Below are 27,710 nucleotides of genomic sequence, written 5' to 3' on the forward strand. Positions count from 1 at the left end.
TTGTGTGTGTGTTTTTGTTTTTGTTTTTTTTTTGAGACAGAGTCTCACTCTCTCACCCAGGCTGGAGTGCAATGGCGCTATCTAGGCTTACTGCAACCGCCACCTTCCAGGTTTAAGAGATTCTGCTGCCTCAGCCTCCTGAGTAGCTGAGACTACAGGCATGTGCCACCACGTCCAGCTAATTTTTGTATTTTTAGTAGAGACGGGGTTTCACCATGTTGGTCAGGATGATCTTGATCCCTTGACCTCGTGATCCACCCGCCTCGGCCTCACAAAGTGCTGGGATTACAGGCATGAGCCACCACACCCGGCCAATTAGAAGGTTTTAAGCAGGGTAAGGATGTGAGAACACTCCCAATTTGGAAAGAAAAAAAAAATATTCTTGTTGCTATGTGAAGAGAATGTTGAGGTGGGTAGCATTGGAGGTGGGGAAGCAAGACCAAAGGTGGAGAGACTAGTTAGAAAGCTTAACTAGCGTAACTGAATAAGTCAGAATAATCCAGGTAACAGACGACTGACATTGTGCAGCAATTTTAGCAGTATGATGACAGAAAGTGTTTGGATTTACAAAATATTTTGGAGGCAGAGCCGATGTGACTCATTCATGGAGTAGACGTTTTGCATGACGAAGGGAACAGAACCAGGGAAATGTCTTTAGATTGTACTTCTACATGACAAAGTGGTGGTAATATTGTTTACCAAAATGTCTAAAAAACTTTGGAAGAAGCTTCTGAGTGAAAACGAATATGTTGCTTTTGATGGCATTCTGTTGAGATGGAAATTCAGTATCCTAGCAGAATTCTCAAGTAGGTAGTCGATAGAGGACTTTGGAGCTCTGGGGACAGGTCTGGAGATCAAAATTTGAGATTCTTTATCCTGAGATTTAGGTAAAGCTGTATAAGAGAGGAAGGCTTGAGGAGGGAGCTCTGGGACATTCTAATATGTTGAGGTTTGGCAAGGGAGAAGGGGCGAGTAAAAGAGAGGAAGAAAGGGTGATAAGAAGAGGTAGAAAATCAAGCAAGGTGAGTGCTGATGTTGAAAAATCCCAGAGAACAAAGAGTTTCGGGAAGGAGGGACTGGTCATCTGCTGCTGGGCCACTGACGCTAAAAGGTAGTTTAGAATGAACATGGAGAATGAACATCATCTTCCAAAGGATGTATTTTGTCAGTAACATTATTATGAGAAATGTTTATAGTGTGATGGTAATGAAAGTCCAATTGGAAAATCTGAGCACAGGAGAGAAGCTGAGGAAGTAGGAATCAGACTATAGACAACTCTTTGGATGGGCGTTTCTAGCAAATGCAATGGAGAAATGGAATAGTAACTGAAAGTAGATGTTGGAGTTTATAAAATTTCTTTTAAAGGTGGGTGATATTAAGGCATATTTGAGTAAGGGAGGAGACCACCCCTCATATTGTCTTATGCCCAATTTCTGCCTCCAAAGAAAGAAGAAGTAAAAACTAAAAGGCAGAAATGAAATCCACAAGCAGATAGCCCACCGCCACACCCTGGGCCTGGCAGTTAAAGATCAACCCCTGACCTAATAGGTTATGTTATCTATAGATTACAGACATTGTATAGAAAAACACTGTGAAAATCCCTGTCCTGTTCTGTTCTGTTCTAATTACCGGTGCATGCAGCCCCCAGTCACATACCGCCTGCTTGCTCAATCGATCACGACCCTCTCACACGGACCCCCTTAGAGTTGTGAGCCCTTAAAAGGGACAGGAATTGCTTACTCAGAGAGCTCGGTTGTTGGAGACGTGAGTCTTGCCGAAGCTCCAGGCTTCTTTAACTTGGTGTCTGAGGGGTTTTGTCTGTGACTTGTCCTGCTACGTGAGTCCAAATGTAAATGAACCATTAGAAGGTGAGACAGAAGTAAAAGGAGGGAGTTCTAGGAGTGAGGTCCTAACAAGGTATGAAAGAATGGATCCAGAGTATCCATGCTCTTAGATAAGAGCAGAGAAAGTTCATAGACTTTAAAGAGAGAGATGACACAGCATGTGACACAGATGCAGGTAGTTTGGTGGATGTGGCTGTAATCAGATAAGGCACTGAATTGGATCTATTTTATTAAATATGAATCAAATTTTCAGCTGAGAATGAGAAAAATTTCAGGAAAGAGACAGTGGAGAAATGTCACCTTTGAGAAGGGAAAATAATTAGATTGAAATGCTAAAATTGTCTGGAAATGTGAGAGGCTTCTCTGGGACTTGGGGTCAGGAATTTGTCGTATGTGTTACTTCAAAGAGTATTCAGATTTTTGGATCCAGGCATTGAGTAAATGATTGATTGGGTTAATTAGGGATAGATATTGCCAACATTTGACTGAAGCACAGAAGAGCATGGGAATTCAGAGTATATGCAAGGGACTGATTATAGTACTAGACCATGGAGGATGGTTGTTTAAAAAGGGAAATGAAGACTCACATGCAAAGGGATTTTATGCATAGAGAAAACATAATGCTTTTGATGGCTTGGAGGTATGGGTGAATCAGTCAATTTCTGGAGTGAGAGAAGCAGAGTAAGTGAACTGATTGGTAGTAGATGAATGGTCAAAGCAGCAGGGTTTGAAATTAAGATTTTCGAATTGGTGTAGTTACTGGTGATGAAAAGTCTTGAGTGTGACCATGTGAGTCAATGACCTTTTAGTGAAATGAGAGAAGAAACATTGTAGAATCTAAAGAAGTGAAGGAATTGGTGGGCTGTTGGTGGTTCATTTAGATGGATATCAGAATTGTCAAGAATGATAGTAAACAAAGAGGTGAAAGGAAGACAGTAATTGAGATGCAAAAGATCCACCTGCCAGATCCTCCTGAATTCAGCGCGCCCTATACCCAGGGCCCAGATGATTCCACAGGGCTATCTGTTCCGCCCCACACTTGGAGAAAGGACCAAAAAGTGCTTCAAAGAAGCGAAATTAGGAGCTGGGGCTCAAGCAGTTCCCTATCTAGGGTGTCATAGATGACACTTCTAAATCATTCCAAAGTGTGGAGAGCCTGAGGTCAGGGCTGGGATTACAGGTGCCCGCCACTATGCTTGGCTAATTTTTTTTTGTATTTTTAGTAGAGATGGGGGTTTTACCATGTTGGCCAGGCTGGTCTTGAACTCCTGACCTCGGGTGATCTGCCCGCCTCGGCCTCCCAAAGTACTGGGATTACAGGCGTGAGCCACCGCACCTGGCCGACATTTTAATTTTTTTCTTATGAGAGGGATCACAGTAGGTAAACATCTTTCCTTTCCTGTAAAACACTGGCTTAATTCCTAAAGCATCATTTGCAGACTAATTTATTTCATAGATTTTTGAACCCAATTTGTTTTCGATTGGCAGTATTTCCTTAGGAGAGATTGAGCAGAGAAAGAAAAAGAAATACACGTTTGGGTGAGTAACAGAATTAAAACACACTGGATCCTTTGATAGGTGAGGAGTAGGATTTGTTCAGAGCCAAATCCCTCTGGAATTTTGAAAACAAAAAAAGAAACATTAAGGCATTCGAACTTTTTAACTTTAGAGTTGTAATTAATTTAGGACCATTAACATTATATGCGGAAACAACAAAATTCCCCCATAGCATCTCAATTCTTCAGTGGAAGCATATCCAAAGTAAATACTGCCCCTTGATACTGTACCATGAAATACATTTCTAAGAAATCCTTGGCACCTTTTCCCTGAATTTCCAACATAGTCTGCTAAAGAAACTCTTCAGTGAAACCACACAGGCACTGCTTCAGGAAAAACAACGATAAAAAAAACAACAAAAAAAAACCCTGAAACTACAGCCCCAGAGTGCATTTTCCAGCCAATTATGAGGATGTATTAATGTGTTTTAGTTTTTGTTTTTGTTTTTTTGAGACGGAGTCTTGCTCTGTTGCCCAGGCTGGAGTGCAGTGGCAGGATCTCAGCTCACTGCAAGCTCCGCCTCCCAGGTTCATGCCATTCTCCTGCCCCAGCCTCCTGAGTGGCTGGGACTACAGGCGCCCGCCACCACGCCCGGCTATTTTTTTTTTTTGTATTTTTAGTAGAGACAGGGTTTCACCGTGTTAGCCAGGATGGTCTCGATCTCCTGACCCCGTGATCTGCCCACCTCGGCCTCCCAAAGTGCTGGGATTACAGGCGTGAGCCACTGCGCCCGGCTGATGTATTAATGTTTTTTATATTACCCAAAAGATGTTTGCTATAGCATCCGTAGCAAAGGGATTTCTCCCAGTATTTTAGAAGTATTTTTCTAATGACACTGCATCCTGATCTCTATTCTGTCTGTCTTTGTGTGTCTCTCCTTATGTTTCTCTCTCTTGCTATTTCCCTCTCTGTCTGTCTCTCCTCCTGTTCAGCCAGTGTCTACAGAATTTGGAAACAAGATATTTCCGCAAAGCAAGCAACAGATTCACCCACATTTCAGGATTTCAGAGCATTTATCTTAGCGCTGGATTATGATGTCATTTAAATAAATTATTTAACAACACTGACTCCATTGTTTTTCTTTTAATTTTCTGCAGAGATATGAATTAGGAAAACATTATTTATGGTAGAAGGAATTATGCAGACAAATGGTAAAAAGCATATATTAAGCATATAGATATGTTGCTTTATTTAAAGGAAAATGTACAGATGTTTTGATATTATAATATAGACATAGACATAGAGAATCTGGATACTTGTTAATGATTCATGGCTCATAGCTCTTACAGCCCTTTCTATAATGTTGGGGAATTTTAAGCCTTGGAAAACAGAATCTCTCTCCCTGACCATCTCCCACTCTCTTTTCACCTGTTTCTTTTTCTCCCCATGGTGGGAATCTTCCCTTACCTTTCTATCTTGGAGCTGGCCATAAAGAAATTATCTGACCCATCCTGTCTGATTGTGGGTCATAAGACCCCCATTTCAGAAGGGGTCCTGCCCCATACCCTAGAGGAAGGAACAATGCACAGAGGCCAAGAAGAATCGGAACAGACAGGATTTGCTGGGTTTCCTCACTCAGTCTGTTAGTGTAAGATCACGCTGTTTCTTTCCAATCACATTTCCACACAGTGGTCAATCATGCTTATCCAATAAAGTCTCCATAAGAGGCCCAAGAAGGCAGGATTTGGGAGCCACGATTGCGCCACTGCACTCCAGCCTGGGTGATAGAGGGAGGTTCCATCTCAAAAAGAAAAAAAAAAAAAAAGAAAAGAAAATTAAAATGTCAAAGTTGTCTCTATTATGCAAAGTGTCTTCACTCATAGAAGGGAAGGAAGGAGTGTCTTCTCTTCTTTATGACTAACCATGGCACTCTGTATACTCTATGTCCTAAGGACACTGACAGTCATACACCAAAGCTTACCTGATATTTTACACAGTCAGCTATCAGTTATTCACATTAATGGGTAGGGGAAAAAAAAGGGGAGAGGTACAGGGGAGGGACACCACAGTTAACTCTAGAGAGAGAATACTTTTCAAATGGTTCCATTTGATTTTTGGCATTTTTATTTTAATATGATAGTGATGTGATATGTGGATTTTTTATTTTCAGTTCTTAAAATATTGTTTATTTATTTATTTATTATTTTTTCTTTCTTTTTTTTTTTTTTTTTTTTTTGAGACAGAGTCACTGTTGCCCAGGCTGGAGGGCAGTGGCACTATCTCGGCTCACTGCAACCTCCACCTCCCAGGTTGAAGCGATTCTCCTGCCTCAGCCTCCTGAGTAGCTAGGACTACAGGCGCATGCCACCACGCCTGGCTAATTTTTTGTATTTTTAGTAAAGACAGGGTTTCACCACGTTAGCCAGGATGGTCTCGATCTCCTGACCTCATGATCTGCCCACCTCAGCCTCCCAAAGTGCTGAGATTATAGGCGTGAGCCATCGCGCCCAGCCATGTAATGAAGTTTAATGAGGAAAAGTCACCTTTCTCATTTTGCCTTTATGCTTAGCTCTTCTCTTATTTCTGTAAAAGAAATTATTTATATATCACTTCTGAGATTGATTATTCCAAACCACCAAACTGAAGAGAAAAGCAGTCTTTTGCAAATGTTGCTGTTTTACACTTTCCCTAGGGCCAGAGATACTTATTTTGGCCTTTGAAAATTTTTCTACTCGCTAGTCTAACCTTAAGTAAATATCCCGTTTGTTTCCACAAACTGCATAATTAGCAGAACCAATGAAAATATTACTATGAATTTAAAAGCAAAATGTCCATGGATAATCTTTAATTCCAATAATCTGCTCCCAGGTCATTAAGAATTCCTTTATAATTCTTAATTCAAAAGTGGGTCGTACACTTTGTACATACCAGTCTTCAAAACGAAAGTTATGGCACTATTGGCAAAGGCTAGGGAATGTCTAGAAAAATAAGGAAACAGATCTCGGAGTTTCCATGTGCGGAGAGATAAATGATGAGTTATATTTCATCTAGAAAGCAGGAAGACTATGGAGAAGTAATTGATTATTAACTTGAGAGGTGTATGAATAAGTGGAGATTTTCTCAGTCTTTGGACAGTTATTATATATACTCTAATTTTTGGTTCTCCTAGAAAAGACTGTCCCATAGAGTAAAATTGTGAATTGTTTATCTCTGTAACCCTAGGACCTAGCCCACTGCAATACACTTCTCATAATTATTGGGGATTTGAATAAAAATTAATTATTTATTGGGCTACATGATGACTACAGGCATACTCTTAAAACTTGAGATTTGCCAATGGACAGGAGAACGGTGAAAAAACTTAGAAAATACACTTATATTTATATTTCTCTGCAATTTTACACTTAATTCTAATGATAGTAATTATGATTTATTGAGTATTTTATCCTTCATTCAGCCCATTGCATGCTTTATCCCCCAAATCCTTATAAATTAAAGGAAAAAACGATAAGACAAGAGAACATTTATACACATTTAATATGTTAGAAAACTGAAGCTCAGAGAAGTTATGGAATGCATACAGTTTCACATAACTGAGATTTAAATCCAGGTCCGTCATCTTCCAAAGGCTGGACACTTTCCTTCATATTGTATCACGTTTACATCAATTCTCTTAATTACTTGGCTAAGGATGCTAAGAAGTCGTCTTCATCCCACCATGTTAGTTTGAAATTGTTCTGGGTATGAAGCTTTGGTTCTGGCTATCTTCGGTAACCAGAATTACAATTTTGATAGTTTCATTAGGTTGGTGCATACATAAGTGCAGTTTTTACCTTATTTTTCATCACTATTTTTATAATTTTAATGTTCCATCTTGTAAATTATGCAATTTAAATGCGGTAAACTGGCAGGTCACAATGTATATTAAGTCAATGGCAGTTTATCAACAGAGGAGGGTTCTTTATTTCCCATAGCAGAAAACAAATTCTTCTCCAGTCCAAGAATTTCAAATGTTAACCCCACTGTAGGACATGGAGATACTTGTTGATTGTACCCTGTGTTGTGTCTAGGATCCTTCAAAAATTTTATTTTCCAAAGGACGTTCCTCACCTTTGTTAATGGTTCTCCTACAGCGAGATTTCATTTGTTGTGTCTCTTCACGCTGTCGCCTGGGAGCCCATGAGTATCCTGCTGTAATGAGAACAAATACAGTTAAGATTATTTCCCCACTTTCGAAGTTGAAATATGTAGACCCAGTGAGTGTGAGTGCCTTCTCCATTCCTTAAGTAACTATATATAAGAATGCTATTCCTAGACATCTTCTAAGCCCTCGTCACTAAAATTGGAGGACAGATATTTCTTTCCACGTTTTGATGCTTTATAGGGTTTTATAGCCTAAATTATCCATGTTGCTTAAAAATAAGTCAACACCAGCATATTAAAAACAAGAGGAGCTGCTTGTGGGGATAAAATGGACAGAATCTTTCTAGAGGACAGTTGTGTAATATTCAGCAGAAGTCTTACAAATAGTCACTTGGTCCTGCAATTCACAATCTAGGTTATATATTTTTAGAAATAACAGCAACAGCTGGGCACAGTGGCTCACACCTGTAATCCCAGCACTTTGGGAGGCCGAGGCAGGCAGATCACAAGGTCATGAGCTCGAGGCCATCCTGGCCAACATGTTGAAACCCTGTCTATACTAAAAATACAAAAATTAGCTGGGCATGGTGGTGCGTGTCTGTAATCCCAGCTAGTCGAGAGGCTGAGGCAGGAGAGTCGCTTGAACCAGGGAGTTGGAGGTTGCGGTCAGCCGAGATCGTGCCACTGCACTCCAGCCTGGAGAAAGAGTTAAGACTCCATCTCAAACAAAAAAAGAAAAGAGAAAGAAAGAAATAACAGGAATAATATATACAGGCCTATGCAGAAAAGCTACAAATCATGCTAAACAAAAATTTGAAATATCAGAAGTATAGCTAGTTAACTACATAATACTCATACTAAAATCCATGTTATAGAGAAAAATATTTTTATGTATGACAAAATGCTCAGAATATAGAATTAACTTGAAAGGCTTTTTTTTTAATTTTATTTTTTATTTTATTTTATTTTTTTGAGACAGAGTCTCGCTCTGTCACCCAGGCTGGAGTGCAGTGGCGCAATCTTGGCTGACTGCAACCTCCCGGGTTCAAGCAATTCTCATGCCTCAGCCTCCAAGTAGTTGGGATTACAGGCATGCACCACCACACCCAGCTTATTTTTTTATTTTTTGGTAGAGAAGGGGTTTCGCCATGTTGGCTCAGCTGGTCTCGAACTGCTGACCTCAGGTGATCTGCCCACCTTGGTCTCCCAGAGTGCTGGGATTACAACCATGAGCCACAGTATCCAGCCCCCTTATTTTTTTTAACCATTCACAGCAATATTTTAAATTTGGAAATGCATATTTTAAAGCAAAAATACAGAAGCATTCATGAAAAATGCATAATCTCTGAAAATTATGAAAACATTTCTGCTACCAACACATTTCTAACTACAAAACTGACAACCATATTTGTTACTTCTGTGTAGCGAGAGAAGTTCATTTCTAAAACAGATAAAATTGAGTCTTTAGGTGTGGAGGGAATGAATAGCAATCTTCTTTTTAAAAAATTTCTTAGTCATTTGTAAGCACTAAACATGCAACAGCTTTAAAGAGGAGAGTCTTCAAAGGAACCAGGGTTGTCCAAGGGCATCCAGGTAAGCCAGAGCTGGGGGTACCTTTGGGTCATCATGTCAGGAGCAGAAGCACCTGCCTTGTGGATCCTGCTGCCATGGTTCTGATATCCACCATGCCCAGGTCCATGGCATCCTCCCCTGCCACCACTGTCCTAGGCGGCCAAGGTCTCTAGAATTAATCTGCAGCTGAAACATTATATCAGAACATCATATCATTTGCTGGCTTCTGGAAACAATGGTCTACAATCAAATCTTCAGCATGAGCCTTTTCACTCTATGGTTTATGAAGAACCAACTTCTTCCACTGCCCATCAGCACCTTCACGTGGTTTTCAGACATGAAATTTTATCTCCGCCCAGTCCTTATGTTGGACAGCCTTCCACTCACTCAAAGTCATCCTTTTTGGAGCATCTGCCTTTACCTCCTCAGCTTCATTCTCCTCCTTTTCAATGTCTGCCACCACATGTTCTTCACCTTCAAGGGTTTCCTTAGTTATATTTGATTGATGCAAGTCACTGTAATGATAATTGTTTCTGAATGTAAATGTTGGGGACTCTGTTAATCCATCTTTGACAGTTCCCCAGTTGTGATATCTGCTGCCTACATGTCTGGCCTGGTGCTTCAGGCCAGCTGTGTCGCTTGCACTGCTCTTACATCATACTCATGAGTGTCAGGAGAATCAAACCCATCTTCCTGGCCACTCCACACCCACAACCCCCTCGACCTCTTCCAAGACCCCCATGGCCTCCACCAGGAAGGCCAGTAATCAGTCTATCAACTGAAGCTTCTCCTCCTTCCGTTTCTTCAAGTGGCTTTTCAAATCTTCACTCATGAGGTGGTCACCTTTCTGGTCCTCTCTCAATTATTTTTCCATCCCTCTGAAGTTGTTGATCAGGCCTTCTTCTCAGGCATCTTACTCCCTCTCTCTTAAGTGCCAGAGTAGCTGCATCTCTTCTTTCTTGTCAATCATGATAATTCTTGTCAGTCATGCAAATGTTAGGGGGCAGTGGGTTCCTGTTGTCTTTTGGGGCTCTTTTTATCTTTTTGAGATAGGGTCTTGCTCTGTCGCCCAGGCTGAAGTGCAGTGGCATGGTAATAGCTCACTGTAGCCTCAACCTCCTGGACTCAAGGATCCTTCCACTTCAGCCTCCCAAGTAGCTGGAACCACAAGCATGCACCACCATGCTTGGATAACTTTTTAAATTTTTGTAGAGATGGGATCTCACTTTCCTGCCCAGGCTAGTCTTGAACTCCTAGACTCAAGCAATCCTCCCACATCGACCTCTTAAAGCACTGGGGTTATAGGCTTGCACCACCACGGAAAGGCCTTTCTGTGACTTTTTAGGCAGCTGTGTCCCTGATGCCTTGGAGTTGGTCTCAGCTGTGGCCTGAGCTGCACTCTTGGCCCCAGGGCCTCCAACACCGCCCCCCAACAGTTTCTTTCTTCTTATTCTTTCTTACCTTTAGCACCTTGAGGGGTCCAATTCATGGTCAAATAACTGGTCCAATTGGTGGGTGACCATGCAGCCAAAGCTTTCCTGTAAGGTCCTAGCCATGATGGGGGCTCTGTGACATGTTCCTCCGGCTATTGTAACAGGCAGCACTGAAAGACATTTGAAACAGATGATAGAGTATGATCCATTTTTAAGGACTAGGGAGTATGTGAATGTGATCATGAGACTCATATGCATATGAATATTTCCAACTGCTTTTAGCACTGATTTTTGAAGATGCTATTTTAAGTAATCATCTCCCAAATCATATTTAAATCATATAATTACTTTTTAATCAGAAAAATATTGATAAATGCTCTATTGGGTCTGATTATAGCATTTAGTGACTTTCCTTGTAGAAAGGAGAATCAGGTTAAGCAGCAGAAAAGCAAAAATAGGAATTACAATGGCATATCTTAGATGTGGGAGTCTGTACTTCTGTCAACACGGATAGTTGGCAATGTGCCAAAGCTTGGTGGCCATCTGATCACTGAACTAGAACTTTCCTCCTTTAGTGCCCTGGCAGCTTCTGTGATTGTCCTCTTTTCTTTTTTTCCCCCATGCTTTTAGGGGCATTCCTTCTTATGGCCCTCCCTCTCTTCTTCTTCTTTTTTTTTTTTTCCTTTTTCTTTCTTTTTTGAGACAGAATTTTGCTCTTGTCACCCAGGCTGGAGTGCAATGGCGCAATCTTGGCTCACCACAATCTCAGCCTCCCAGATTCAAGCAATTCTCCTACCTCTGCCTCCCGAGTAGCTGGGATTACAGGCATGTGCCACCACGCCCGGCTAATTTTGTATTTTTAGTAGAGATGGGGTTTCTCCGTGTTGGTCAGGCTGGTCTCCAACTCTTGACCTCAGGTGATCCCTCCGCCTTGGCCTCACAAAGTTCTAGGATTACAGACATGAGCCACTGCTCCCAGCCGGCCCTCCCTTTCAAATTCAACACGCACCCTGATGTAGTAGTTTAGATTATCCACTGGACCGCTTGTCCAGCTAAGGCCAAAGACATGGCTGGCCGTTGCCACAGCTGTAAGCCTTTCCTGCATTAGAAGAGTCCAAAGAGTATAAAAAATCCTATTTGTGAAACTGTGTAAAGTTACGAGAAAGCTTTTGTTCACCTGAGTGGTATTGGATCCCACTTACGTGAGGTCACATAGTGCCTTGTCATTACTGTACTACCTCAACGTGAATATTGTAATCTCATGTTCTCTATTCTAGAGCTATGAAGCACAAGAATTACACCACAGCTTCCTCTTATCTGTAGTGAGCAAATTGTGTGGGTGGAAAACAGATGGAGTCAGAAAAATAGCTTATGATTTTTTTTTCCATATGTTGACGTTTTACTTTTTATTAATAAGTGTTCTTGCCTTGATTCAGCCAGAAAGTACAGCTGGTACTAGGACAATAAAAGCCCAATAGCATCCCGATCATATACACATTATGTTCATGGAACTTGGTCCCTAGTGTTTTTAGGATGATGAAAAATCCACATATGTACGTATCAACAGCCCATAATGCAGCTCATGCTACAAAAATTCTGCTGACTGGTAGTGTTTCCCGTATTTGCATGTCTTCGTAAGATGCAGAAAGAAAAATAAACAAATAGATAGATAAGAAGGTGCCTTCCATGCCACTACATTTGGCCGTTCATGACTGTGTCCTCATGCTTCTCCTGCCATGGGAGGGTCCAGAAAATACGGTAAATAAATAAGCAGAGGGAAATGCCTTCCCATGCCACAACTGCTACTCAGCTTACACACTGCAGTGGAAGACTCAATTTCGCATCTATCATTATTTTAACTGGCAATTGCTTAGACAATTTTCCAGTTCTTATGAAAGAACTTAAATTATTTATGATGCTGACTCCTCACAATAGTTAATTCCTTAAAATGGCCCTATATAAGAATGGAACACAATTTTATTTTGTGAAGGAGAAAAACAAAGAAGAAGAAGGGAGCAGGAAAGACTTATATTAAATTTATAAATAAACTGTAGAATCCTGGGATCCTGTTTATGCTGTCGCTCCTAAGTACATCTGGGATACAGACAAATTTGAATGAATAATATTGTTGCCAAAATTCACATATCTTTCCTTACACTGAAGATGTTAGCAGTAATTCACTTTTACTGATTGACTTGACTATGTTAAAGTCAAAGAGAAAGGAGTAAAGATTATTCTTGTTCCTCATGGATGAAATTCTTCCGTTTTTTTCTAAGGATGGTAAAGAAAACAGCACTGCTCAGAAACTGAGTCTTTCCCCAAAATGATATCACAATGGTATACGATGTGAAAGCACCATTTTGAAATAGTTTGTTGCTTTTGTAGTGGTAGCAATGACAAATTAAAAACGTTAGAAAAGATATTTTCTCATATTCTGCTCTACAGCAATTAGCTGAATTAAGCCATACTGTTTGGCCTATGCTAGCCCATAAATATGCCTAAAACTGGAATTAACCACACGTTCCTGTCTTGTCCATCCTTATCTTTCCTACTGTATATGAAAATGTATACTCTGGGTTAGTTTTTCTTGTTGCTCTGTTCAGCAAGGGTTTTACCCCTCACTACACAAAATGTGGAGAACTTTCAGATTTATGCAATGCTATATTCTATTTGGTGGTTGATTTATTTTTTCTCCTGTTATACTCTGGCTTCCAAAATTTTCAGGCAAAAATCTGTGCACATCCAAAACTATGGATACCTAACTCATCTTTAAATGAAATTGAAGAAAAATAGCCTTCACCTTAAATCATTAGTTTTTGTAACAATGGAGACAAGTCGAATGAAGCTATTTATCTACTTCAAGGTAATACTGAAGTTTCACTTAATTCCTTTCCTTGTCTTCATTCTCCTTTGAACCATGCCAATAACTATTTAAGATCAACGAGACTCCACTCATAAGATCTGAAGGCATTTTGCTTTTACAATGCAAAGCATAATTTTTTTTTTTTCTTGAGATAAAGTCCCACTCTGTTGCCCGTGCTGGAATGCAATAGTGTGGTCTCGGCTCACTGCAACCTCTGTCTCCTGAGTTCAAGCGATTCTTCTGCCTCAGCGTCCTGTGTAGTAGGGATTACATGTGTGTGCCACCACTCCCAGCTAATTTTGGTATTTTTAGTAGAAAAGGGGTTTTACTCTGTTGGCCAGGCTGGTCTCGAACTCCTATGCTGGGATTACAGGCATGAGCCACCACACTTGGCCTCAAACTCAATATTTTACTACACGATGAGAGAAAGTGGCCTGATCTAAACCTGTTTCATGGCTGTTTACTTTGTTTGATGGCTTTTGCTCAGCTGGTTTTATAGGCAGTAGTTGTGAGTAGTGGGCATATATGTTAAATATGCAATAGCATATTTAAAGGTAATACTAATAGAGTATTTACAAAATTAATTATCTAATTCTTCCCACCCCCATACACTTCCTCATTCATTCTTATCTTCCCAAGAGTTTTGTTTTAGGATCATGGACACAGATAGGAAGAGTCCGTTTCTGAGGGTTTTAACTATCTTTACTCACTATAGTATATCCTAGAGGTAGCCTATATGGAGACTCAGTTTTTCCATACATTGGTTTTCAGACTTGAAGTACTAGACAGAATGCCATTGCAATGCATATATAAAATACACATTCCATAGAGCATCCCCAATACGTCAACAAAAGAAGACTGCTGTAACATGATTACGTGTAACAATCACAGTTTGCCTGAGTGCCCACAGTAGCTTTCTTCTTCTCTGTTCTCCCTGACTTCAGCCTCTCCCCATTCCCAGGTTGTCCCACATACTTCTGCCCGAACAAACCTCCCAGTGTCCTGGAGAATCCAACTTGAGCCTTAACTATGTCCGAGCATGTCATTTAAACTGGTGGAAAGTTGGGACAAAAAATTTATCTCTAAGTGGGCTTAAGAAGCCTCTTAGGAGAAACTCATATGGAGGGAAACAGAATTGAAAAGTAAAGCTTGACCAAATAGTAAAACCTGAGTTGTCAGAGAGATGATTCTGAGTTCAGTCAAGAGCCTACAGTTGTTCTACTGGACTTAATGCCTTCATCCAGAAGAGAGCTATGGAGTTAAAGCTAGAAGAAATATTTTCCTATAAAAAGCCTGTATACTCGAAGGGCAAAATAACCGTCACTTTGATATCCTACAAACTGTGGATAACACAAAAGGATTAGAGTTGCTAGCCCTCATTTGTCTGCCACTTACAGCAGACTTTGAACCCAAAATATATTTCAGTGTATGGGTGGAAACATCTGTAGAGAATAAAGAATACTCTGCAGGAATTTTTCTGGACAGAAGTGCTGTCAGAGATAAGAAGGAGACACATACTGCCCCGCAGAGATGCACTGACATTCAGTGAGGCACAGTTTATATTTTTTAAAAAAAATTGTTATGGCTAATAGTAGGTGTATATATTTATGGGGCACATGAGGTAATTTGATATAGGAATACAATGCATAATAATCACATCAGGGTAAATGGGGTATCACCTTAAGTCTTTATAACTTCTTTGTGTTACAAACATTCCAATTATACTTGCTTAGTTATTTTTAAATCTACAATAAATTATTATTGACTGCAATCACCGTGTTGTTCTAACAAATACTCGATCTTCTTCAATCTATCTAAGTCTATTTTTGTACCCATTAACTGTCCCCATTCCCCTCACCTCACAACCCTTCCCAGCCTCAGGTAAACATCATTCTATTCTCTGTCTCCATGAGTTCAGTGGTTTTAATTTTTAGCTCCCACCAATGAGAATAAGTGAAGGTTGGCTTTCTTTGCCTGGCTCATTTCACTTAACATAATGTCCTCCAGTTCCACCCAGGTTGTTGCAAATGACAGGATCTCATTCTTTTTTATGGTTGAATAGTACTCCATTGTGTATATGTACCACATTTTCTTTACCCATTCATCTGTCAGTGGACACTATGGTTGCTTCCACATTTTAGCTATTGTGAATAGTGCCACAATAAACATGGGAGTAATGCACCTGATCTCATCTGATCTTGCTATCTCAGCAGGGCCAGGCCTGGTTAGTACCTGGATGGGAGTGAGGCACAGTTTCTAGAAGGAAACTGTACTACCTGCCTGACACCCACCAAGATACCGAGATAGTCTCAGCAAAGCATCCCTAGGCCCCTCCCTGTGGAGGTAGCAATACGTGAGAAGCACTTCCTGGTGAATGACCAGTGTTATTAGTGAGCATGTGTGATAAACTCCCCAAGATTCTGAGAAAATACGTGAGGAAGCTTTAGATGGAGCTCAAGTATTGGGTGAGTGTATTAGTCCATTCTTACACTGCTATAAATAAATACACAAGACTGGGTAATTTATAAAGAAAATAGGTTTACTTGGCTTACAATTCTGCAGGCTACACAGGAAGCATGGCTGGGGAGGCCTCAGGAAACTTACAGTCATGTTGGAAGGTCAAGGGGAAGCAGGCATATCTTCACATGCCCAGAGTAGGAGGAAGAGAGAGGGGAAGTGCTACACACTTTTAAAAACCAGATGTTGTGAGACCTCTACCATGAGAACAGCACCAAGGGGATGGTGCTAAACCGTTAGAAACTGCTCCCACTAGCCAATCACCTCCCACCAGGCCCCACCTCCAACACTGGGGATTACAGTTTGACAAGAGATTTAGGTGGGGTCACACACCCAAACCATATCACTGAGTGTAAAGAAAAGGAGATAGGAAAATTTGCATTTAAAAAAAATTATAAAATATTTAATCTTATGGAAAAGCATACCCAATACCCACATAAAAGAGATGTTAAATTTTGGCATATTTGCTTCGTGTTCCAATTTTACTTTTTAATGTTTATTTTTAAGTAAATAAAACACTAGAGCTGTATCTCTTTTCCCTTCTACTTCCCTGTAGGTAATTACCATTGGGGAGTTGATATATGTGAATCCATAAAGAATATTTAATTATTTTGTTTAAAAAATTTGATAATAGTTTATTACACACACTTTTATAACTGTTTTTATATTCACTTTAAAAAACATATTTGACCTATTTCTTTCACTTAAATTGTTATACAGTATATCATCATTAGAATTCAAGACACTTAAATATGTGCTATTACTGTTGATTTGAGCAAACTTACTCATACAGATCTACGGTACACTTACCATGTTCAAAATATTCCCAAAACTTCTACTGTTGTATATGTATAGAGGCCAAACTTTCAGCCTGGCACTTGGATTTGCTCATAATGCCACCTGCAAGTTTTTATCCATTGTTTCTCTCTTCCCCTATGAATAGTAGACCAGGCCAGTGCCACTCAAATGGCCATTCCATGAACTTTTCTTCTGCTATTTTTTTCTATTTGTATTTTATTTTATTTTGAGACAGTCTTGCTCTGTCACCCAGGCTGGAGTACAGTGGCACAAGCATAACCCACTGTAGCCTTGAACTTCCAGGCTCAAGAAATACTCCTGCTTCAGCCTTCCAAGTAGCTGGGACTACAGACTTGCATCACTGCGCCTGGTTAATTTTTTTTTTTTTTTTTTTTTTTTTTGAGATGGAGTCTTGCTCTGTCACCCAGGCTGGAGTGCAATGGCACAATCTCAGCTCACTGCAACCTCTGCCTCCCTGGTTCAAGCAATTCTCTGCCTCAGCCTCCGGGGTAGCTGGGATTACAGGTGGCTAGGCTGGTCTTGAACTCCTGACCTCGTGTTCCATCTACCTCAGCCTCCCAAAGTGTTGGGATTACAGGCATGAGCCACCGCACCTGGCCGGCTAATTTTTTTAATAGGTACAAGGTCTTGCTATGCTGCAAGGCTGTGTTTTTTTCTAAAATCCTTCCTTCTGCTTGGGATACCTACTTCTACTCCCCACCCCAAACCAACACCACTATCCATTTGTTGAATCACAATTCAATATTTGAAGCCCAGATTTTCACATTTTTTTCCCAGTCCCCCGGTGGATTTTATCTTTCTCTCCTCTGTATTTTCATATTTTATCTTTATTAGAAATTTGTTATGCCTCGCCTTATACTTCAGTTACGACACCTGTGAGCCTTCCCAGATTCTAATCTCTGGATCATCCTTAGATCCTTTTACAAAATAAGCATTAAATGAATACTTAATTAAATTGAAAGGGGGCTGTACCCCCATTCTGAAAGTAGCCTTTGTGTTCCTTAAAACTCAGAAGCTGATGATTGAATTATGCATGACATCAGCCATCCTCTCTAAAATAAAGTTGTACGAGAATGACGAGGAAGCCAGCTGAAAAGTGTTTCAGTCAAAAACATCACAGGATATTGTTGATAGTAAGAGACAACAAGCAGGAGAGAACCCATTTTCTATTCCTGAATTAGACTGGTATACACTGGTGTGTGTGTGTGTATGCGTGTGTGTGTATGTATGCATGCACACACGTTACAACATTCCTTGCTTGGTCAAACACTTCAGTGCGATTATGAGTAATTCACATGGTAACATATGATTTTGCCGTAGACAGAGCTGCTTGAGTCAGAGTCAAACCTTTTTGGAGGAGGGGAAATCTTGGATTGAGTGCATGACTGACACAGGCACCCATCCTTGTCTCTGCTCCAGATTACAGGAATCTCTGGTAAGAGCCAAAGCCTGTTATACCATTAGAAAGAAAATCACTCGACTCCCCCAGTCTTTTGCGTCCAATTTATGTCCAATTTGCAGACTTTCAACATTGCAACCTCACAGTTCATAAAATCAAACTCAGCCTGGGCTAAGTCTCCAGGTAATGGATTTAGGATCACGGGAGGTGTTACCTGCAGTTCATGATGGGTAACTTTCTTGTTAACTAAAGTCCCTTTAGCTAAATGAGTTCCAGGTTTTAGTCTCCCCTCTCTCTTTTTTTTGGCAGGGATTTTTGGGATGGGGGTGGGGCAGGCATAGAATTTTATTAGGCTGCGCGTGGAGAGCTTTTCATTGAAAAGGCAACAGGAAAAAAAATTGGGATAAGCCAGTCTTTGTATAAACGGAAGGTGGTGAAAGGAAGGCTGTGTGTAGGGGCTAGGGGATCAACCCTCCGGCTCCACTTGGCTACACAGGGACTCCGGGAGACAGCCTGGTGCTCAGAGCGGAGCCTGGGTACTTCCGCAGGTAACTGCAGCTCTGCAGGGAGGGCCCAGGGAGAGAGAAACCGCAGATGCAAGGGGGCTGGGGGGACTTGGTGGGGATACTAGCATCTCTTGTCCACTTCTCTCTGTCCCTGTTCTTAGCAACAAATTCTCTTTCCTCCGCTTGCCTTCGGGGAGTTCTAATCATTAGCCAATTGTTGAAAGCAAGTCAATTTAATATTCTAGGTGGGTGTCTAAGCATGTGTCTGAATATACATCGCACACATAAACATATGTATGTGCACACACTAACGATTTAAGGATCTGTTCCAGAAGCCTAAAGGGAAATATCCCTTCCAAGATTAATGGTTCTTCAACTGTCAGTTTCAGTAGTTGGGTTAATTTGATGTCTATGTTTTTAAAACACTCATTTATGGAGTCACTCCATTTAAAAGGCTAATGAAATGCTATTTAATTTGGGCCTTCTGTCATCCCTTAAGCCAAGATCAGCTACTTCTATATTTTGCTTATTTTAGAAATCATTTCCCTTATAAAAATCACATTGCTGCTTGTATTTCATCTCTTCCCTATACGTACACATCTCTTAAACTGGTCACATAGCTTCCTGTTCTATATACCTGGTTTTTTTCCTCTGCAGCCTTCCTGGGATTTTTTTTTTTTCCGAAGCTACCAAGCAATCATTTTTTTCTGAAGCTTCTTGATATCTTTTCTGATCTCTTATTATATTATCCTTTTAGATAGAGCTCGGACCACTACGTTGGAGAAAGAATGAGTATTTTACTGAATTTAGTGGACAGGTAATTTATTTATGCTTACACAACTATAGTTCCTAGTCTTGGAATTTTCAGAAAAACAGTTAAGCGGTTAGTTCCACCATTGGCCTTTGGTTGTATATACGGAAACTGCTCCATTGTTACCCACAGTTGTTTGCAAATCATAGATTTTCCTATCATAGAGGGATTGTAGTCATGTAGGGCAGAGTTGATATTTTATTCATTGTTTATTTCGAGACTGACAAATGATGGCCTATTATGGCATTATGGTTTTATGGTATTGTTTCTTGTACTAGAATTATATATATATATATATATATATATATATATATATATATACACATACATACACATTCTACACATAAATATATGTATGTATACTCACTGATGATTTAAGGATCATTAGTCTGTGCACATATATTTGTGTAAGGATCTGATATACGTATATTTTATATATATATATATACACACACACCTCACAATCGTTTTTTTAATGAGGATAGGTTCTCATGATACTATTCTTGTCTCATGTCTCTCGTTAAAGTTTAATGCAAAAAAATCCCAACTATTTTTCTATTAATATTTCAAAATTTCTGCATAAGTTCATTTAACTTTCTCAGTGTTGTAGAAACATTTATCACATAAGTTTGAGAAAGGGCTTTGAGATAACACCCTAGAACATCTTGGAAATACGTGTAACAAAGATTCTGGCACCTCCATTAATCAACATGAATTGAGTCACCTGGGAAAATCATTCAACAAACCAACCATAGAATGACCTTGATGACTGGTTGGAATCTTCTCATGCTGGTGTCTTGTGTGGGTGCATGCAAGGGCAGGTCTTCTCTTGATCTACATTGGGTAGCTGTTCTTTGCTCTCCCTGGCTTGTGGCAGGTTCCACGGGGATGAAGATAGACCTGTTAGCTCAGTGCCTTGGGTCTGGAAAATAAGCAAGTTTTGTTTCAAAAAGTTACCACCATGGAAGGCCTCAATTTCAGTGTCCCAATCGGTGAATGTGATGAAAAGAGAAGCTGAAGAACTTATTGGAAAATTTAAGTCGCCTCTTAGCTATGTGCCCTTTGAAAATTAAACTGCTCCCTCAGAACTTGGACTCCAGACTCCTGTTTTTTGGTTTGTGTCAGGCATCTGGAGGGAAGCTTTGAGCCAAATGTGGTGTCCTGGGTGGGAAAGGTGGTTAACCTGAACCCCAAACACCTTTCCCTGCCACATGCTCCTGGGTGTCTTAGAGTTTGTCTTTTAAAACCGAGCATCAGAGAATGTCTACAAGATGAGGTTAGGACAATTATATGGTGACAGTAGTATCCTATTTTTAAAAAAAGATGGAGAGCCTCTAGGTGTTCAGGGTTTGGCAAACAAACTTAACAAAATATTTTAGATTTGGAAATGTGGAGGACACTCTGTCCCAAGGGTACTTGACTTTTATTTCTGTTAACAAATTTTAACATGAACTTAAAAATTATTGCTTTTAATTCACCAAAGCTATATTTGTTCAGAAATGTATTAGAAAAATAAATATTAGAAAAGAGGAGGCAAGATTCTCAGTAGTTGGAGTTAACATGATTATCTTTAAAAAAAAAAAGGCAAGAGAATCAAGGAGACATAACTAGAAGTAGCAAGTATAAGTAGTCGATGGCTAGCTATAACAACAATATAGACACATCAATTGTTTTCCTAAAAATCAAGGTTAACCCTGAATTGAATTTGGGATTAGTCATTCACCAGCTGAAGAAATATTCTCAGCCTTTTGGTGTCTACTTCTTCATCTGTAAATTGAAGTTAATAATATTTCCCATGTCAAACAATTGTTGTGAAAAGCAATTGAAATCGCAAACATAAAGCATTCAACAATGTACCTCCCATGGAAGTGCCTACTAAACATAAACTATTAGTTTTAAGTAGTTAGAAAATAAAATTATCCTATTCAAAACTGCCAATCAAATATTTTTAGAAAAAGCTTTAAAAGATTTACGGGAAAGAAAAAGGTGGCACTGATTTAAAAAAAAACATTATTTTTTACTATAGGATATGAGATTTACTTCTACTAATGAAATGATATGCTATGTTTCTAGATTATGAGACTCAATATTGTAATGACGTCCACGTAGACATGTATATACCAGCCATTGATTGAGTGCTTAGTGTCTACTATGTGTCAGCAACTGTATAATGATTTTGTATGTGTTTGTGTGTGTATATGTGTGTGTATATCTCACTTACTATGCATATTAACTTGAAGGAATTATTTTGCTCATTTCATAAAAGAGGATATTAGGGCTTAAAGAAGAAAAAAAAACATGACTCCTTACAGCTGGTAATTGGAGAAGTGTGAAATTGGATAAAAGTTTATAATTAATTTCTAATCTGAGAAATTAATAGGACTTTGAAATTGCCAAAGTGGTTCAAAGTTAACTGGGAAAAATACATTTATGAAAGCAGCCTAGGGTTGTTTGAAAACAATAACATAAGTAAAATGGTCTTACCAGATACTAAAATATGTAATAAAATCATGAAAGGGTATGTAACTGGTATAGAATAGAAAAAATAAATAGAAACGAGAATAAATGATGATTTATTCCTTAGCTAGGGTTTACTCTAAAATCAGAGGCTGAGATAAAGGCTTGAATCCAGATAGCTTCTGGCATGTAGGGAATTATTCCAAAGAATAAGAGCAGGGAACTTGGAAGATGGGAACAAGAAAAGAGGAAAATGCAGTCTTAGGATCTCTTACTTAACTGATAACTCAATGGACAACTGGGGCTTGGTCTCATTAATGACACTCCAAGGAGCCATGTAGCATACATCTTCTCCATTGGGGAACAGAAGAGTGGTGTATTTATTTATCCAAAGTATCCTTGTACCACATTGGTCTGGGATTGCCTTTGATCAAAGGTATTAATTCACTTGCACTTCTAGATTTGTGCATGTGTCATAGTGGCTGAGTGGTTTCACCAATAATCCTACAATTGTGGCAGAAAAAGAGCTGGGGCTGAAAGGGAGAGATTTCTGTTTTCAGCCAAGACAAGTTGCCATTCCTATTACAGTCAGCTGCCTTTTCAGCTCAGGAGATGAGCTGAAAAGATGTTATGTGGCAAGAGTGGTATTTGATAAAGTTATACGGTTTGTAGTAAAAGTAGTATTTCAAATTTTGAAAAACATTGTGTTTTATTTGAATATAAAATTAGAAATTTGATTAGAATAGAAAAAAATAATTGAAGTCACATAAAGTTAACTTGCACGTGAAATAATTTAAATGATAGAAAGTAAAAATACAAAAGGATTAGAAGAAAATACTGGTGTATAGTTTTTTTGTTTGCTCATCTGATTGTTTTAGTTTTAGTTTTTAAATAATCTTAGGAACAGAACAGACTCTCTAGCTATAATATTTATGATCAAAAACCATATGTGAAAATATTATAACTCATTAAAAATGTATTTAGTTAATCCAAAACAATTTTTACTCTTCAAAAGTTGCTTTCTTTTTCCAACTAGTCTCATTAAGTTAAATAAACATATCTAAATTTTGACTATTTTGTTGCCAAGTGCTCACATAAACTCTCTGTACCAATATACTATATGTAATGTTGTGTGTACAAGTAGTTAGTATCTAAAGAGCATATGATCCAAGAGCAATCTAGACTACTCTTAAATATATATCTTAAATCTAGAAGAATTTTTTAAAAAATCAAAAGTCAAGTTTATATTCACAATGTATTAGATTTGTAAATCTGTAAGTAAAATATTGTTGGCTGGGTGCAGTGGCTCACACCTGTAATCCCAGCACTTTGGGAGGCCGAGGCAGGTGGATCACAAGGTCAGGATATCGAGACCATCCTGGCTAACATGGTGAAACCCCGTCTCTACTAAAAATAGAAAAAAAATCAGCCGGGCGTGGTGGAGGGCACCTATAGTCACAGCTACTCAGGAGGCTGAGGCAGGAGAATGGCGTGAACCCGGGAGGCGGAGCTTGCAGTGAGCCAAGATCACACCACTGCCCTCCAGCCTGGGTGACTGAGAAAGACTCTGTCTCAAAAAATAAATAAAAATAAAAATAAATATTGTTGCATTTTAAAAGTTTACCCCCTCAGTTTCACCACTATTTGTATTTTTTAAAAATATAGTCATTTGAGACATTTATTTTTCTGACAAAGATGGAGAAACTGATTTAGTTGTAAGGCCTACATACACAAAAATAAAATTTAAAAAGTGGAAAGCTTAGGCAATGAATCAATTATCACCATCATCTCTAATTCCCATATCTAATTATGTGCCACCCAAAGCCTTTTGGTCGAAGTTATAAACATATTTGATTAGTTCACCATTTAGCTTTTATCATTTGATGCAATTTATGTTTAGAATGTTGCTTGATTAGTATAGGTGTAGCATAGATAAGCTGGTGATTAAGCACTTTGTAACTGAACTGTTTTTAAAATATTCTCCACTGAGCAATGAATTTGAAATTTTCTAATTCAGATTCAAATATTTTTCTTCAACCTCTTGTCCTCCGCTACAATCTCATTTTTACAATCAATATAAATTAGAAAAATAATTCTAGCTTTAAGTCTTCTCAAAGACACTTTAAGTTGCAGGCTGAGATCCAAACAAAAGCAATTTTATACTGTGTAATTTGGCAGAAATTATACAGAAATACTGTGTAAAGGAGAAATGGCCCTAGCGATGGGCCAAACACTGAGAAATTCCCCAAATAGCATAGGTATGGCAGCTTTTTAAAAATTTTCTTAATGTCTTTCTTCATTCAGCTATGTTTTGTAGCTATGTTTTTCTGAAATGAATTTTATACTGAATGGGACTGAAGGTCTTTACTTGTGCTCTGTCTCTGTCTTGCTTTTGATCAACTTGGAGGATGATCAAATACATGTGAAGAGTAACCTATCCCAAAACAACTGAAAAATTAGGTGAAAAGAAAAATTGGCCACAAATTGGTTATCTAGGGCAGCATAAATCCAAAGAAACTTACTTTTTGAATTTTTCAGGTTTCAGACAAAAAGAAAACATGATTTTGGACACAATTTATGATGCTTTTCTTCATGGACCATGAAGGGGGATCTCCTTAGGAAATCATCAACAGCTAGAATTTGTTCTGGCTTGTTTTTCTTTTTCCTTCCAGCTTGTCATGTTCTTTATAATTATTATTTTTTGCTTACTACTATGCAAAGACTTGAATGTGCAGTGCTGTCATACTTTCCACTGAGCTTCAAAGAAACAAAGCAGAATGAAGCTTGTTGTAAACTTTTATTTCCATCTTCTGCTTTATGTAACCTTATTTTAGTAGCTCCAGTAAAATGTAACCACATTAACCAACACTTAATTTGGGCTAAATGATGAAAGAAAGCCAATAATAGCTTAGAAACAAACAAATTCTGAAAATACATGTCTGCCTCTATATCAGATGTTGTCAAGTCACAAATTATTGAAATTATAACACTTTCTGTATAATATGTAAACACACCATGGTGGTGGTATAAATTCAGTGCTCCTTAAATATAATGGGCATATGTGTTTTATTTGCATTAACATTATTTATCAACCAAAAACTACATTGTTGGCAAGTCACTTCAGAATACCCTATATTTGTTTAGTGTTTTACAGCATATAAAATGATTTTATAGCCATTGTTTTATCTGATTCTAAGAATTGTCCATGATATGTCACGTTCAAAGCCTGGTAGTGTTAGAGCTGTAAATTGATCTTAGCTCCTGTAATCACAGGATCCATAGCATTTCTGGACTATTCAGGTACCAGATATGTTTATGCTACAAGTAATATACATTGTTGCACTTTACCCATTTAATTGCATGTAGTCAATAACTATTTATTTAAAATAAGAGCCTGGAATTTTAGCAAATTAATGAAAAAACTAGCATATGACAAGGACCTACTATATACCAGGATGTGTTATTTCCGTTCCCATTATGTATTGCTGTGTGACAAACCTTCTACAAACTTAGTGATTTAAAATAACTATTCTATTTACGTACTCATGATTCTGCTATTTGGTCACTATTTTGCAAACATAACTTGTTTGCTTCAATGAGATCAGCTGGAATGGCTTAAGGATATGCTTTAAAGATGGCTTCAACTTTCAACAGCAGGTGGATACTGACTGTTCCCTGGGACTCAGCTGTGTCTGTGGCCCAGTAGCTTTGGTTCATACTTACGTCTGGCTTGCTTGGTTCTTCTCCCTTAAATCTCTCTGTGTGGCTAGCTTGGGTTTCCTTACAGGATTGGGTTATCAGGAAAGTTGACTTCCAAAAAGCCAGAAGAGAAGCTTCTTAAGGCTTAGGCTCCAAACTGGCACAGGGTCACTGCTGCTGCCTTCCCTTGGCTAATGTGATTCAAAGAGATCTCCAAATTCAAGGGGAAAGGGCAATACCAGAGTGTGGATAACAGGAGTTGTGTTTTACTTGTGAATATCAATGTATCATATAGAAACTTGTACACAAATGTTCATAGCAGTTTTATTTATAACACCCTCAAACTGGAAACTATCCAGATGTCCTTCAATGGATGGATTATTATTACTATTGAATATTACTCAACAATGAAAAGAAACGAGTGCAGCACTTTGGATTAACCTTAAGGAAATGAGAATGGTGAAAAAAGTCAATCTCAAAAGGATACATACTGCATCATTCCATTTATATAACACTGAGAAATAACATTTCGTAAATATGAAGAACAAATCAGTTGTTTCCTGGGGCCAGGGGATTAAGAATGGAGATAAGTAGGCATGTCTATATAGGGGCAATGGGAAGAAACCTTGTGATGCTGGCACAGTGGAATATCTTGATTGTGGTAGTGGTTATAGAAGCTACATGCATGATAAAATTGCAAGGAGCTACACATACACACAAGTGCATGTATAACTAATAAAACAAGAATAATTTCTGTGGATTGTACCACTGTCAATTTCCTAGTTGTTAAATTGTGTTCTAGTTAGGCAAGGTGTAGACTTTGGGGGAGGCTGGGTGAAGGGTGCAGAAAACCTCCTTGTACATTTGTATGACTTCATGTAAATCTCAGTTTTTAAATTAAAAGCAAATTGGAAGAAGAAGAAGAAGAAGGAGCAGAGGAGGAGGAGGAGGAGGAAGGAGAAAAGAGGAGGAGGAGAAGGAGAAGGAAAATAAGGAGGAGAAGGAGAAAAAGAAGAGAAGGAAAAGGAAGAATAGGAATAGGAAGATGAGGAGAAGGAAGAAGACAAGGAAGAAAAGAGGAAGAAAGAATATGAAGAGAAGAAAAAAAATAAGAGAAGGGGAGAAGAAGATGGAGAGGGAAGATGGAAGAAAGAAGGGAGGAAGAAGAATATCCTTGGGGTTAAAAAGAGGAAGGGGATGTGTAGTCAAACGGCCTTGGCTCAACTCTGGGTACATTTTGTAAAGTGTACTTAGATTTTTTGTTTTAATTCGGGTATGGAGAGGCCAACAGATCAGGAGATAGTTGCCATTAAAAATATGGTTTTTTCTCATAGTTCTCACAAGAAGGGACACTCCATACCATGTGCAGCTATACAGTAAAGCCCCAGGGTCAGTCAGGAGGCAGGAGTAGGGGGGAAAGCATGGCCTGAGCCTTTACTGTGATTTCCACAGAAAGGAAGGCTGAGGCAGGGGAAGCAGTTGAGCAGACTTAGGATTGGAGAGTTTAAATAATTTTGGCAGGCCATGGGCTATGGGAGTGGTCACTAGTTGTCCAGCACCTACCTCTGGGGTAATTTATGTCAGAGGGAATGTTGGCTTGGTGAGTGAAAGTTTGATAAAGGAGGTAGTTAAATTATAGACTCTGGATTGGTTTGTTTGCATATCAAAGTTGTGCACACAAACAAGCAAGTTGTTTGCTGTCTCTAGGTACTAGCTAGCCCTCTAAGGTGCAGTCCCTCCCTGGGTCTGCAAGGCTCCAGCATGTCAAAGCAAAGTATTGGAAAAAAAAAAAATACATGATTGATACAGCATGCTCCTTCCTAGTGGTCATACCTCCAGACTGTTTTTGACTCTTAAGGCCTCAGTTTATCCCTCTTTATAATTTGCATAGTAATTGCACCTATCTCATAAAGTTGTCAAAAGGACTAAATAGGAAATAGGCCACATAAAGCATTTACAACAGTGCCCAGCATCCATTAAGCATTCAAATATGCTAATATTGTGCAATCTTGGATTCTTGATAAAACAATATCACTTGATAAAACAAGTGAGTTTGGAGGTTTCAATAAATCCTTGCTCAAATAATAATTTATATAACTTTTAATCCCATATATAGACTTCCATTCTCACGAAGCAAAACTCTTTTACTC

This window comes from Symphalangus syndactylus, chromosome 14, assembly GCF_028878055.3.
Source record: "Symphalangus syndactylus isolate Jambi chromosome 14, NHGRI_mSymSyn1-v2.1_pri, whole genome shotgun sequence".
Taxonomy (NCBI): Eukaryota; Metazoa; Chordata; class Mammalia; order Primates; family Hylobatidae; genus Symphalangus; species Symphalangus syndactylus.